The sequence below is a fragment of the Ranitomeya variabilis genome, chromosome 2, assembly GCF_051348905.1.
Source record: "Ranitomeya variabilis isolate aRanVar5 chromosome 2, aRanVar5.hap1, whole genome shotgun sequence".
In the NCBI taxonomy this organism is placed as follows: Eukaryota; Metazoa; Chordata; class Amphibia; order Anura; family Dendrobatidae; genus Ranitomeya; species Ranitomeya variabilis.
In genome coordinates this window covers 418,716,967-418,730,024 of record NC_135233.1, presented here as the reverse complement: position 1 = coordinate 418,730,024, position 13,058 = coordinate 418,716,967, and positions in this window count along the sequence as shown.

Below are 13,058 nucleotides of genomic sequence, written 5' to 3'. Positions count from 1 at the left end.
TCTGGAGTCCCCGGGACCGACGAACAAAAAATCGTCGAGGTAGTGAATCGTCGAGTTGCTAGCGGTTTCGTATCGCAATACCCAGTCTAGGAAGGTACTGAAAAGCTCGAAGTAATGGCAGGAAATGGAGCAGCCCATTGGTAGGCACATATCGAAGTAAAATAGCCTGTCCACCTCACAGCCTAATAAATGAAAACATTCCGGGTGAACGGGCAAAAGACGGAAGGCTGACTCTATGTCGGATTTTGCCAGCAGGGCACCGGGCCCGGCTGCGCGCACGAGCTCGACAGCCCTGTCAAAAGAAGAATAGGTTACCGATGACTCTTCCGCGGTTATCGCGTCGTTAACCGATTCGCCTTTTGGGTAGGAAAGGTGATGTATTAGCCGATATTTTCCTGGCTCTTTTTTGGGAACAATACCTAAAGGCGAGATTCTGAGATTCTCAAATGGCAAGGATCTAAAAGGTCCCGCCATCCTGCCCAGTTCAACTTCTTTCTGGATTTTCTGCTGTAGAATATCGGGGAATTCGCGTGCCGATTTTAAATTATTTGCAGTAGTTGGTGAGGGGCTGGGTTTGAAAGGGATATAAAAGCCGTTTTTAAAACCGAAATATAGTTGTTCCGCCGCTTCTTTATTGGGATAAAGGTTTAGCCAAGGGCCCATTGCGGTTACGTTCACTGGGGTTAAACCTCGCAGGTGCTCTATTTGGCTGTCGGGTACATCTGGCCGCGGGGTGTCCACCTCCGCAGGAGGAGCATTCGTGTCTATATTTACAGGACCCTTGGAAACGGCAGTATCCATCGTTAAACAGTAAGCAGGCCCCAGGTCCGCGTACGACCACTGTATTCCGGCCTGCTGCTGTTGAGTGATAAGTGGTCGCTGCCGAAAAGGGGGGCTGTTTTTGGGACAGCATCAGTCGTAGCCAAACGTCCGTCGCTTTTACCCCCCAGCCCAAATCAGGCTGCATGGCTAACCGCCTGCGGAACTCCTCGTCGTACCGTTTCCATGCAGACCCGCTGTGACACTTATATGAATTATAGATTAGATCTTGGTAAATAAATAATTCAGAACATCGCTCTGGGTGCTTTTGGCCCATGATGCAGCCGAGAACCGCGAAGGCCTGGAGCCAGTTATTCATCGTTTGAGCTATTTTTGGTTTGCTCCTATCATGAAACCGCTCGCCTATTCTCCTTTCCTTGTCCACGGACTGTTGGTCGGCCGATAACAGTGACCATATGTCTATGTAAGCATTATCCCAAATTTTTTGCTTTGTCTCTAACTCAACGTGCGCTCCCAGCGGGCTTACTCCACAGAAAAATGCGTCCTTGTGCAGACTAGCTGCTTGGGTGGTGCTAGTGTCAGTTGGTACGCCTGGGCGTGTCAACTGCTGAACTAGGGTCTTAATAGCGGCTGCCAGCTCGCTTTCTCCCACATTTTGTATTGTAGAATGCTCACCGATATCAAAGAACTCACCGCTGTCAGATGCCGGCCGAGTGTCTCCGGACGGAGGTACTCTGGCTCCTGCCGTGGCGCTGTCCTGGTGCTGGCCGCCCGCCCAGGAGGATGAAGATGGCGTGCCAGCGGCCAGCGCCGTGGCACGGGGATGTATTCTGCTGGATTGTGTCTGGTGCCGAGCGTCCCCTGTAGAGGGAGGTGCTCCGGCTTCCATTGTTTCGATTCGGTGCTGGCTGGTGGACCGGGGAGGTACGTATGGCATGTCTCCCCGTGCGTCAGCCCAGGATGGAGCACGTGACGGATGACCTCTGTCGTGTGCTCGAGGATGGGGATGTATTCTGCTGCATTGTGACTGGTGCCGAGCGTCCCCTGGAGAGGGAGGTGCTCCGGCTTCTATCGATTCGGTGGTTCGGTGCTGGCTGGTGGACCGGGGAGGTACGTATGACATGTCTCCCCGTGCGTCAGCCCATGATGGAGCACGTGACGGATGACCTCTGTCGTGTGCTCGAGGATGAGAGGCTATTGGGGCTCCGATCTCTGCCTGGTCTGTAACGGGGGGTGTCAGTGTCTGTTCCCACCGGGTACCCGCTCTGGGTGTCCGGTGAGACCGCCGCCTTTCGGCATGCGACCGGTACCGCCCGTTGTAGCTCCCCGATGTCTCGGAGCCGGTTGTGGATGGTGAGCGCCATCCGGCGGAGCGGGATCTATAGTGGCTCCTGCGTCTCCTGTGTGAGTGGTGTCGGCGTCTGGAGTGGGAATGCCGACTGCTAGAGGGACAGCGGGAACGGTGGTAGGAGTCTACTGATGAGGGTGAGGACGATCTGTGGCATCTATGCCTGTGATCGCCCTGTCTAGGGGTTGTGTTAGGTGCGTTTACCTCGGGAGTAGGGGGGACGTTACCTTGGCCATGGGGCGTGAGTGGCGGTGCAGGGGATAGGGCCGGGCAAGGTGCGGAGACTATTTGGCTGGTACCGCAGGGTGACCGCAGAGGGGTGGGGACTGATAGGAAACTGTCTGTGATTTGCGTTTGGGAGCATGGGGGTGTTGGCGGCGCGCAATTTATTGCAGCTGTGTTAGTGTTTGGTGCGACTGTGTGCGTGTATGGTGCGTACGTTCCTGGCTGCGGAGCGTGCTGGCTGGTCCGGATAGACCAGTCATCACGCTCCGCGGCCGTGTTCGTGGCTCTGGCCCCCGACCGCCCGCTCCCCCGCACAGGCAACGCCGAAGTGCCTGCTGGGGGGACATGGCGGGCGGGGGGTGGGCTGGCCAGAAGACCACGGTGGTGCAGTCCTGTTCTGTTAGGGGCGCTCTGTGGTGGGTACCGGCACAGGGGGCTAGTGAGCGCTGTCTGTGAGGGGCCCCCCCGACCGATTTGGCGGGTTGGGGCCCCACAGGCTAACGCTGCGCTGCTGCTGCCTCCCGGGGAGTGAGTGTGCGGGGCTTGGCGGTCCCCCGCCGGCATCAGGGAGGGGAGACTCCCTGACGCTGCAGGGAACTCGCTGTGTGCCTGCGCTGGCTGCCCCCGCTGCACCTCGGCCCTCCTGAGCGGCTGGTGCGCCACCAAGGACCCCGAGGCAGCGGGCGATCCCCTGCCTGCCTCCGCAGCGCTGAATGTCAGCCGGGCGGAAGTGGGGCCGGAAGTGGGCGTGTCCCACAGGGCCCGCGCTGCACTCTGGGAGGCAGGGCCTCCTGTGTAAGAGGGGGAGGCTGTAACTATGCGCGCCGGGCCCCGAGCCTTAGATTGGGGACCGGAAGTGACCGGGGCCCGGGCGCGCCTAGCGTTAGGAGTGGGCGCTTGGCACCGGCGGGCAGCGGAGCCCGAAGACGACGCGACGCCCGCCGCGCCCCCCGGAGCCGCACGTGGGGCAGAAGCGCGGCGGCTAGTCAGCGCCGGCTCTGCTCCAACAAGCAGGCGCTCGGGAGGACGGGAGGAACGCCCCGAGCGTCTACCTGGCGTCGCAGCTGCACCCTGATCGGCGGGAGCGCCGGGAGCTGAGACAGGAGGCCCAGAGGGACCGGGGTCTGTGATGGACAATAAGGGCAGGTGAGTGGGGGTTAGCTGCGCTGGGGAGACAGGAGAGAAGGAGACTCCGGGAGAGGGGACGTGCAGGGACAGAGCCCCGGGGGACGACGGGGAGGCTAGGGGGCGCGGAGAGGGCACAGGAAGGTGAGCACCCAGGCCAGAATTAGGGGATCGCGACCATTGCTCACCTTCCTGTGCAGCTCCTCGCTGTAGGGCCTCGGTCGTAGGGGTAGACATGGTGGTCAGGAGATCAGGGAGACAACCGCTTCCAATGGTCAGCCGGGGAGAAAGAGGGAGAACCCGGCCCGGTCACTAGAATTTAACCCCTGAGGGTGTGGCCTGACTCACCTCTTTCTCCCCGGTTGGTCCGCTGGGCGTCCCAATCATGACCTCACCTGGGGAGGTAGTGGGAGGGGGGAATGGGCACTGCACAGATTTCCCCTCTACTTGTCCCTTAGGGGCTCTGCAGTCAGAGGCACGTTCCTTATACAGTGCCGTGCCTACCATTACTGTGTCCAACAGTTATTAGATATATGAAACTGAAATAGCTGTTGCAAAAAAAACAATTTTTATAAAACATTAAGCTTAAGATTAATAGGGGTGCCCAAACTTTTTCATATGACTGTATATATATATATATATATAAATAAATATTTATGTCTCACTGACATACAGGGGTTGGACAAAATAATGGAAACACCTGGAAATATCAACAAAAGTTAGTTTAATATGGTGTAGGTCCACCTTTAGCGGTGATTACAGCCTCAATTCTCCGAGGTATGGATTCATACAAGGTGTGAATTGTTTCCAAAGGAATTTTAGCCCATTCTGCAGTTAAAACACCCTCCAGTTCTTTGAGCGACGATGGCAGTGGAAATCGACGTCTAACTTGAATCTCTAAAATCGACCATAAATGCTTAATAATGTTGAGGTCTGGGGATTATGGGGGCCAGATAAGATATTTCATTAGAATGTTCCTCGTGCCATGCTTTAACGATTCTAGCTGTATGAATTGGTGCATTATCATCCTGAAAGATGGCGTTCCCCTCCGGGAACAGTGCTTGAACCATTGGGTGCACTTGGTTGCCCAAAATGCCTAAATAATCTCAGCTGTTAATTCTTCCATGAAGGGATATCATTGGCCCGGCGGATCTCCACGAAATAGCACCCCAGATCATCACAGAACCTCCGCCATGTTTTACGGTTGAGAGAAGGCAGTCTGGATGGAATGCTTCTTTCGGCTGTCTCCAAACGTACACTCAGCCGGAGGTCGGAAATAGGGTAAACGATGATTCGTCTGCGAATATCACATTTTTCCACTGCTCGAGGGACCAATTCTGGAGGTTTCTACACCACTCTAAAAGCTTGGAAACATTTGACATTGAGATCAGCGGTTTTCTAATTGCAGCTCTTCCGTGGAATCCAGATTTGTGCAGCTCCCGACGAACAGTTTTCGTGAAAACTGGGTTCTGTAGGTGTTCATTGAGCTCAGCAGTGATTTTCGGAGCCGTGGTCTTGCGATCCTTTCTGACAATTCGCTTTAGAGTCCGACTGTCTCTCTGTCAACTTTGACTTTCGGCCAGACCTGTGCTTTGCTGTGGACATTTTTCCTTCTCTTTCAAACGCAGTCATTACTTTGGAGACAGCACCTCTTGACACGCCAAGCATTCGGGCACTTTCTGTTACACTAGCGCCTGCCATACGAGTACCAACAATTTGGCCTCTTTGAAAATCCGAGAGGTCTGCCATTTGTATCAGGTTCTCATCAATGTACTTACAATTCAGCAAAGCAAACAGTTAATTTACATACACATATCACGTAACACAAATAATCAACTACAAAACATTACCATATATCACGGTTTGCATGTTTATAACATGTTCGAAGATTATTATGCCAAAACGTTAGGTGTTTCCATTATTTTGTCCAACCCCTGTATATATATATATATATATGTATATATATATATATATATATATATATATATATAGACAGTATATACGTTTTCACAAATATTTGAGCCAATGGATCCATTCCATATCCACTTTGCAAGACGACAAGGAAATATTGCAGTACAGATGCCATACGGATGACACACGGATGCTTTGCTTTTTGGAGAAAAAAATTGCATCCTCGCATTGAATACTGATCACTGTTCAGGAACTTTTCTGCGTATCTTGGCCGTAAAAAGCGGACCGTGTTTTGATACGTTAGGTCTGACCCCGGCCTCACACCTGGATAATGTGAAGGAGGAATAATGCTGCCCCGAGGTGCTCATACGGCAGCCATGCTGGAAGCCACACCCAAGCAGCGGATACATGTCTGCGCCATTGTTACAGTCCTCACCACTCACACGGAGATATTAATCATCCGCCGTGACTGTCATTATCCGTGTAACTGGATATAATCCCCGTGAAACTATTGCCTTTGTGAATTTCCCGCATGTGAATTGCATTTGCTACTCATCAATACTCCATTAGGCCACGCACTTGGAAGGCGCGGCAATACTACAGTAACGCGTTTCAAGTGTTCGCCACGTTCCCCCCTAATATTAGGTTTCCTTTTTCACAACTTAAATTATTTTTAACGTAACTATGAATCTTGGCAGCACTGAACAATTTAATGGCAAGAGGAAAACAATGGCCGCCGCTCTTGTGACACACTTCAAGGATAACGAGAAAGAAAAGCGCTGGGGAAGTGACACAAAATCCGTGTAATAATTCAGGAAGATTGTTTAATGGCTGCGCCAATAATGGCTTGGAGATTACGGCTGAGCCCACATACATTGTCAGCCGCGCCGCTGGCCTTTGTTCGTTGCCGGCACAAGCGGCACGCGCTCCCTACATTACCCTGAATAAACAATGTAACGGAAGCCATCATTATCCTGCTCTGTAAATGAGGGGATTGGAAATCCAGGTATTTACGGCGAATATGAGCGTCTCCACATAATGAATCAGCCGCGGTATTACTCCTGCAGAACAATCCAGTAGGAAAAGATCACACAGCTCCAGAAAAGTTCCACAATCCCATCTGAACACCCAGAAATGGCAGAGGTGGACATTCCAAAACACTTCCAACTACTGAAGAAGGGCTGAGAATTGATGTAGCATTTATGTGGTTAATGCAAAAACTTCCAAAACTTGACTCTGGCTATTAATACTTCTTAAAGGGCCACTGTCACCCCCCTCCAGCCGTTATAAACTAAAAGAGCCACCTTGTGCAGCAGTAATGCTGCATTCTAACAAGGTGGCTCTTTTAGTTTTAGGTTCAAGCATACCCCAAATAAAACGTTTTTATACTTAACCACAATTCCTGTCTCTAGCCAGGTAGGCGGGTCCTCACTCCCCAGCTTGGCCAGCTCCTCTGCCGTCACTCACATCTTCCTGCGCTTTCGGCCCTAATCACATGGCAGTGACATCATCGCAGGTCCTACAGCTATTTGCTGTGCAGCAGGTCCATCCTGGTGTTCTGTGGATGTCTTTTGTTCTCTGGTATCAGCCATTACATCAGACGGCCAGAGCTTACTGCGTCTGCGTAGGACACCAGTACACTGAGGGGGCGGCGCCGAAAGCGCAGGAAGATGTGAGTGACGGCAGAGGAGCTGGCGAGTGAGGACCCGCCTACCTGGCTAGAGACAGGAATTGTGGCTAAGTATAAAAACGTTTTATTTGGGGTATGCTTGAACCTTAAACTAAAAGAGCCACCTTGTTAGAATGCAGCATTACTGCTGCACAAGGTGGCTCTTTTAGTTTATAACGGCTGGAGGGGGGTGACAGTGGCCCTTTAAAGCCCTCCTCAACACAACGTTTGATATATACCCATCTGTACAGCCTGTAGGGGGCGCTAGAGAAGAAGCTGGACTGGTCTAGTCTTGTGCCTACTAATCCGCCACACAAGTGATGTAAACGAGATGTGTTTACAAGTTTAATAAAGATTCACTGTATCAGATGGTCCGCTGACTTCATCTAATATGTACAGGGTTATACAATGTAGGCAGCAGTAATCTGAAACTCAAACTTTACAGCTGAGACGGAGACTTTACCGAGTGGGAAGAAGGAAGAGGAGGAACAGACCGTATGGGAGGAAGAGTAGAAACAGACAACATGGAAGGAGGAAGAGGTTAAACAGACTGCAAGGGAGAAGGAAGAGAAGGAACAGAACGCATGGGAGGACAAAGAGGTGAAACAGATCGCATAGGAGGAAGAAAAGGAGGAACAGACTGCAAGGGAGTAGGATGAGAAGAAACAGACCACATGGGAGGACGAAGAGGAGGAGCAGACTATACAGGAGGAGGAAGAGGAGGAATAGATCGCATGGGAGGAAAAGGAGAAACAGACTGCATGGGAGGACGAAGAGAAGGAACAGACCAGATAGGAGGAGGAAGATTAGAAACAGACCACATGGGAGGAATAAGAGGAGAAAAAGACCACATGAGAGGAGGAAGTGGAGGAACAAGACCACACAAAAGGAAGAGGAGGAAAAGACCGCATGGGGGGAGGAAGAGGAGAAACAGACCGAATGGGAGGAGGAACAGACCGTGTAGGAAGAAGAAAGAGGAGGAACAGACCACATGGGAGGAAGAGGTGAAACAGACCGCATGGAAGGAAGAGGAGAAACAGACCACATCGGAGGAGGAAGAGGAGGAACAGACAACATGGGAGGATGAAGAGGAACAGACCACATGGGAAGAGGAGGAATAGACCGCATGGGAGGAAGAACAGGAGGAACAGATCGCATGGAAGGAGGAAGAGGAGGAACAGACCGCATGGGAGGAAGAGGAGAAACAGACCACATGGAAGGAGGAAGAGGAGGAACAGACCACATGGGAGGAATAAGAGGAGAAAAAGACCACATGAGAGGAAGAAGAGGAGAAACAGACCACATAAGAGGAAAAGACCGCATGGGAGGAGGAAGAGGTGAAACAGACTACATGGGAGGAAGGGGAGGAACAGACCACATCGGAGGAGGAAGAGGAGGAACAGACCACATGAGAGGAGGAAGGGGAGGAACAGACCACATGGGAGGAAGAACAGGAGGAACAGACCGCATAGGAGGAAGAGGAGGAAAAGACCGCATGGGAGGAGGAAGAGGAGTAACAGACCACATGGGAGCAGAAAGTGGAAGAACAGACTGCATGGTAGGAGGAAGAGAAAAAGACTGCATGGGAGAAGGAAGAGGAGAAACAGCACATGGAAAGATGAAGAGGTGGAACAGATAACATGGGAGGAGGAAAACGAGGAATAGACCGCAAGGGAAGAAAGAGGAGAAACAGACAGCATGAGAGGATGAAGAGGAGGAGCAGATCATAGAGAAGGAAGAGGAGGAATAGACCGCATGGGAGGAAGAGGAGAAACAGACCACATGGGAGGACGAAGATTAGGAACAGACCATATAGGAGGAGGAAGAGGGGAAACAGACCGCATGGTAGAAAGAGGAGGAAAAGTCCACATGGGAAAAAGAGGAATAGACCGCTTGGGAGGAGGAGGAGGAGGAACAGACCGCATGGGAGGAGGAAGAGGAGGAAAAGACTGCATGGGAGGAGGAACAGACTGCATGGGAGGAAAAGGAGAAACAGACCACATGGGAGGAGGAAGAGGAGGAACAGATCACACGGGAGGAATAAGAGGAGAAAAAGACCACATGAGAGAAGGAAGTGGAGGAAGAGACCACATAAGAGGAAGAAGAGGAAAAGACCACATAGGAGGAGGAAGAGAAGGAACAGACCTGCATGGGAGGAGGAAGAGGAGGAACAGACCACATGGGAAGAGGAAGAGGAGGAACAGACCGCATGGGAGGAAGAACAGGAGGAACAGACCGCATGGGAGGAAGAACAGGAGGAACAGACCGCATGGGAGGAGGAAGGGGAGTAACAGACCACATGGGAACAGAAAGAAGAGGAACAGACTGCATGGGAGGAGGAAGAGGAAAAGACTGCATGGGAGAAGGAAGACGAGAAACAGCACATGGAAAGATGTAGAGGTGGAACAGATCACAAGGGAGGAGGAAGAGGAGGAATAGACCGCAAGGGGGAAAAAGTGGAGAAACAGACAGCATGGGAGGAGGAAGAGCAGACCATATAGGAGGAGGAAGAGGAGGAATAGACTGCATGGGAGGAAGAGGAGAAACAGACCGCATGGGAGGACGAAGAGGAGGAACAGACCATATAGGAAGAGGAAGAGGAGAAACAGGCCGCATGGGAGGAAGAGGAGGAACAGACCACATGGGAGGAGGAAGAGGAGGAAAAGACCGCATGGGAGGAGGAACAGGAGGAACAGACCACATGGGAGGAGGAAGAGGAGGAACAGATCACATGAGAGGAATAAAAGGAGAAAAAGACCACATGAGAGGAGGAAGTGGAGGAACAGACCACATAAGAGGAGGAAGAGGAGGAAAAGACCGCATAGGAGGAGGATGAGGAGGAACAGACCCGCATAGGAGGAGGAAGAGGAGGAACAGACTGCATGGGAAGAAGGAAGAGGAGGAACAGACCACATGGGAGAAAGAGGTGAAACAGACTGCAAGGGAGGAAAAGGAGAAACATAACACATCGGAGGAGGAACAGACCACATGGGAGGATGAAGAGGAACAGACCACATGGGAAGAGGAGGAACAGACCGCATGGGAGAAAGAACAGGAGGAACAGACCGCATGGGAGGAAGAACAGGAGTAACAGACCACATGGGAACAGAAAGAAGAGGAACAGACTGCATGGGAGGAGGAAGAGGAAAAGACTGCATGGGAGAAGGAAGAGGAGAAACAGCACATGGAAAGATGAAGAGGTGGAACAGATCACATGGGAGGAGGAAGAGGAGGAATAGACCGCAAGGGGGAAAAAGAGGAGAAACAGACAGCATGGGAGGAGGAAGAGCAGACCATATAGGAGGAGGAAGAGGAGGAATAGATTGCATGGGAGGAAGAGGAGAAACAGACCACATGGGAGGACGAAGAGGAGGAACAGACCATATAGGAAGAGGAAGGGGAGAAACAGACCACATGGGAGGAAGAGGAGGAACAGACCACATGGGAAAAGGAGGAATAGACCGCATAGGAGGAGGAAGAGGATGAACAGACTGCATGGGAGGAGGAAGAGGAAAAGACCGCATGGGAGGAGGAACAGGAGGAACAGATCACATGGGAGGAAACAGAGAAACAGACCACATAGGAGGAGAAAGAGGAGGAACAGATCACATGGGAGGAATAAGAGGAGAAAAAGACCACATGAGAGGAGGAAGTGGAGTAACAGACCACATAAGAGGAGGAAGAGGAGGAAAAGACCGCATGGGAGGAGGAAGAGGAGGAACAGACCAAATGGGAGGAGGAAGAACAGACCACATGGGAGTAAGAGCAGGAGGAACACACCCCTTGGGAGGGAGAAGAGGAGGAACATGCTGCGTGGGAAGAAGGAAGAGGAGAAACAGACCACATGAGAGGAGGAAGAGGAGAAAAAGACCACATGAGGGGAGGAAGTGGAGGAACAGACTACATAAGAGGAGGAAGAGGAGGAATAGACCACATGAGAGGAGGAAGAGGAGGAACAGACCACATGGGAGTAATAAGGGGAGAAAAAGACCACATGAGAGGAGGAAGTGGAGGAGCAGACTACATAAGAGGAAGAGGAGGAATAGACCACATTAGAGGAAGACGAACAGACTGTATGGGAGAAGGAAGAGGAGAATCAGACCTGTCATGATTCCCAATGGCAGGGAAACATCAGAACACAAAAATAACGGACGAGCTCTGGGAGATGGAATCTCGAGCTGACCGTGAGCTAAATCTACCACACAACTAATAGTAGCCAGGGAGCATACCTACGACTTCCTAAATGCCACGCGCCAGCCGGAGGACTAACTACGCCTGGTAGAGGAAGGAACAGACCTGGCTTACCTCTAGGGAAATACCCCAAAAGATGATAGCAGCCCCCCACATGTAATAACGGTGAGTTAAGAGGAAAAGACATACACAGTATGAAAGTAGATTTAGCAAAGAGAGGTCCACTTACTAGATAGCAGAAGGATACAAAAGAGGACTTCACGGTCAACTGAAAACCCTTTCAAAAAACCATCCTGAAATTACTTTAAGACTCCTGTGTCAACTCATGACACAGGAGTGGCAATTTCAGCCCGCAAGAGCTTCCAGCTACAGAGAATAACAAAAACTGCAAACTGGACAAAAGATACAAAACAAAAGGACAAAGTCCACTTAGCTGATCAGCAGACTAGTAGCAGGAACATGCAACCGAAGGCTCTGGTTACAATGATGACCGGCAAGGAAATGACTGGAGAGCAAGGCTAAATAGGAAACTCGCAAACACTGATGGGAGCAGGTGAACTGAGACAGCAAAGCACACACAAGTCACCAGTACCACCAGCAACCACCAGGGGAGCCCAAAAAGCGGATTCACAACACAGACCGAATGGGGGGAGGAAGAGGAGTAACAGACCATATGGGAGCAGAAAGAGGTGGAACAGACCACATGGGAGGAGGACGAGGTGAAACAGACCCCATGCAAGGAAGAAGAGGAGAAACAGGCCACATAGGAGAAACAAACCATATGAGAGCAGAAAGAGGAAGAACAGTCTGCATGGGAGGAGGAAGAGGAAAAGACTGCATGGGAGAAGGAAGAGGAGAAACAGAGCACATGGGAAGATGAAGAGGTGGAACAGATCACATAGGAGGAGAAAGAGGAACAGACCACATGGGAGGAGGAAGAGGAGTTATAGACCACAAGGGGGAAAAAGAGGAGAAACAGACCGCATGAGAGGACGAAGAGGAAGAACAGACCATGTAGGAGGAAGAGCGGGAATAGATCGCATGGGACGAAGAGGAGAAACAGACTGCATGGGAGGACGAAGAGGAGGAACAGACCATATAGAAGGAGAAAGAGAAACAGACCACATGGGAGGAAGAGGAGGAACAGACCACATGGGAAAAAGATGAATATACCACATGGAGGAGGAACAGACCGCATGGGAGGAGGAAGAGGAGGAACAGACCACAAGGGAGGAGAAAGAGGAGGAACAGACTGCGTGGGAAGAAGGAAGAGGTGGAACAGACCACATGAGAGGAAGAGGTAAAACAGTCCACATGTGAGGAAGAGGAGAAACAGACCACATCGGAGGAGAAACAGACTGCATGAGAGGAAGAAGAGAGACAAACCACATGGGAGCAGAAAGAGGAGGAACAGACTGCATGGGAGGAGGAAGAGCAAAAGACTGCATGGGAGAAGGAAGAGGAGAAACAGAGCACATGGGAAGATGAAGAGGTGGAACGGATCACATAGGAGAAAGAGGAACAGACCACATGTGAGGAGGAATAGACCACAAGGGGAGAAAAGAGGAGAAACAGACCACATGGGAGGACAAAGAGGAAGAGAAGGAACAGACCACATGAGAGGAGGAAGAGGGGGAACAGACTACATGGGAGGAAGAGGTGAAACAGATCATTTGGAGGAGGAGCAGATAACATGGGAGAATGAAGAGGAGAAACAGACAGTATTGGAGGAGGAAGAAGAGGAATAGACCACATGGGGAAGAAGGGGAGAAATAGACTACATGGGAGGAGGAAGAGGAGAAACAGACC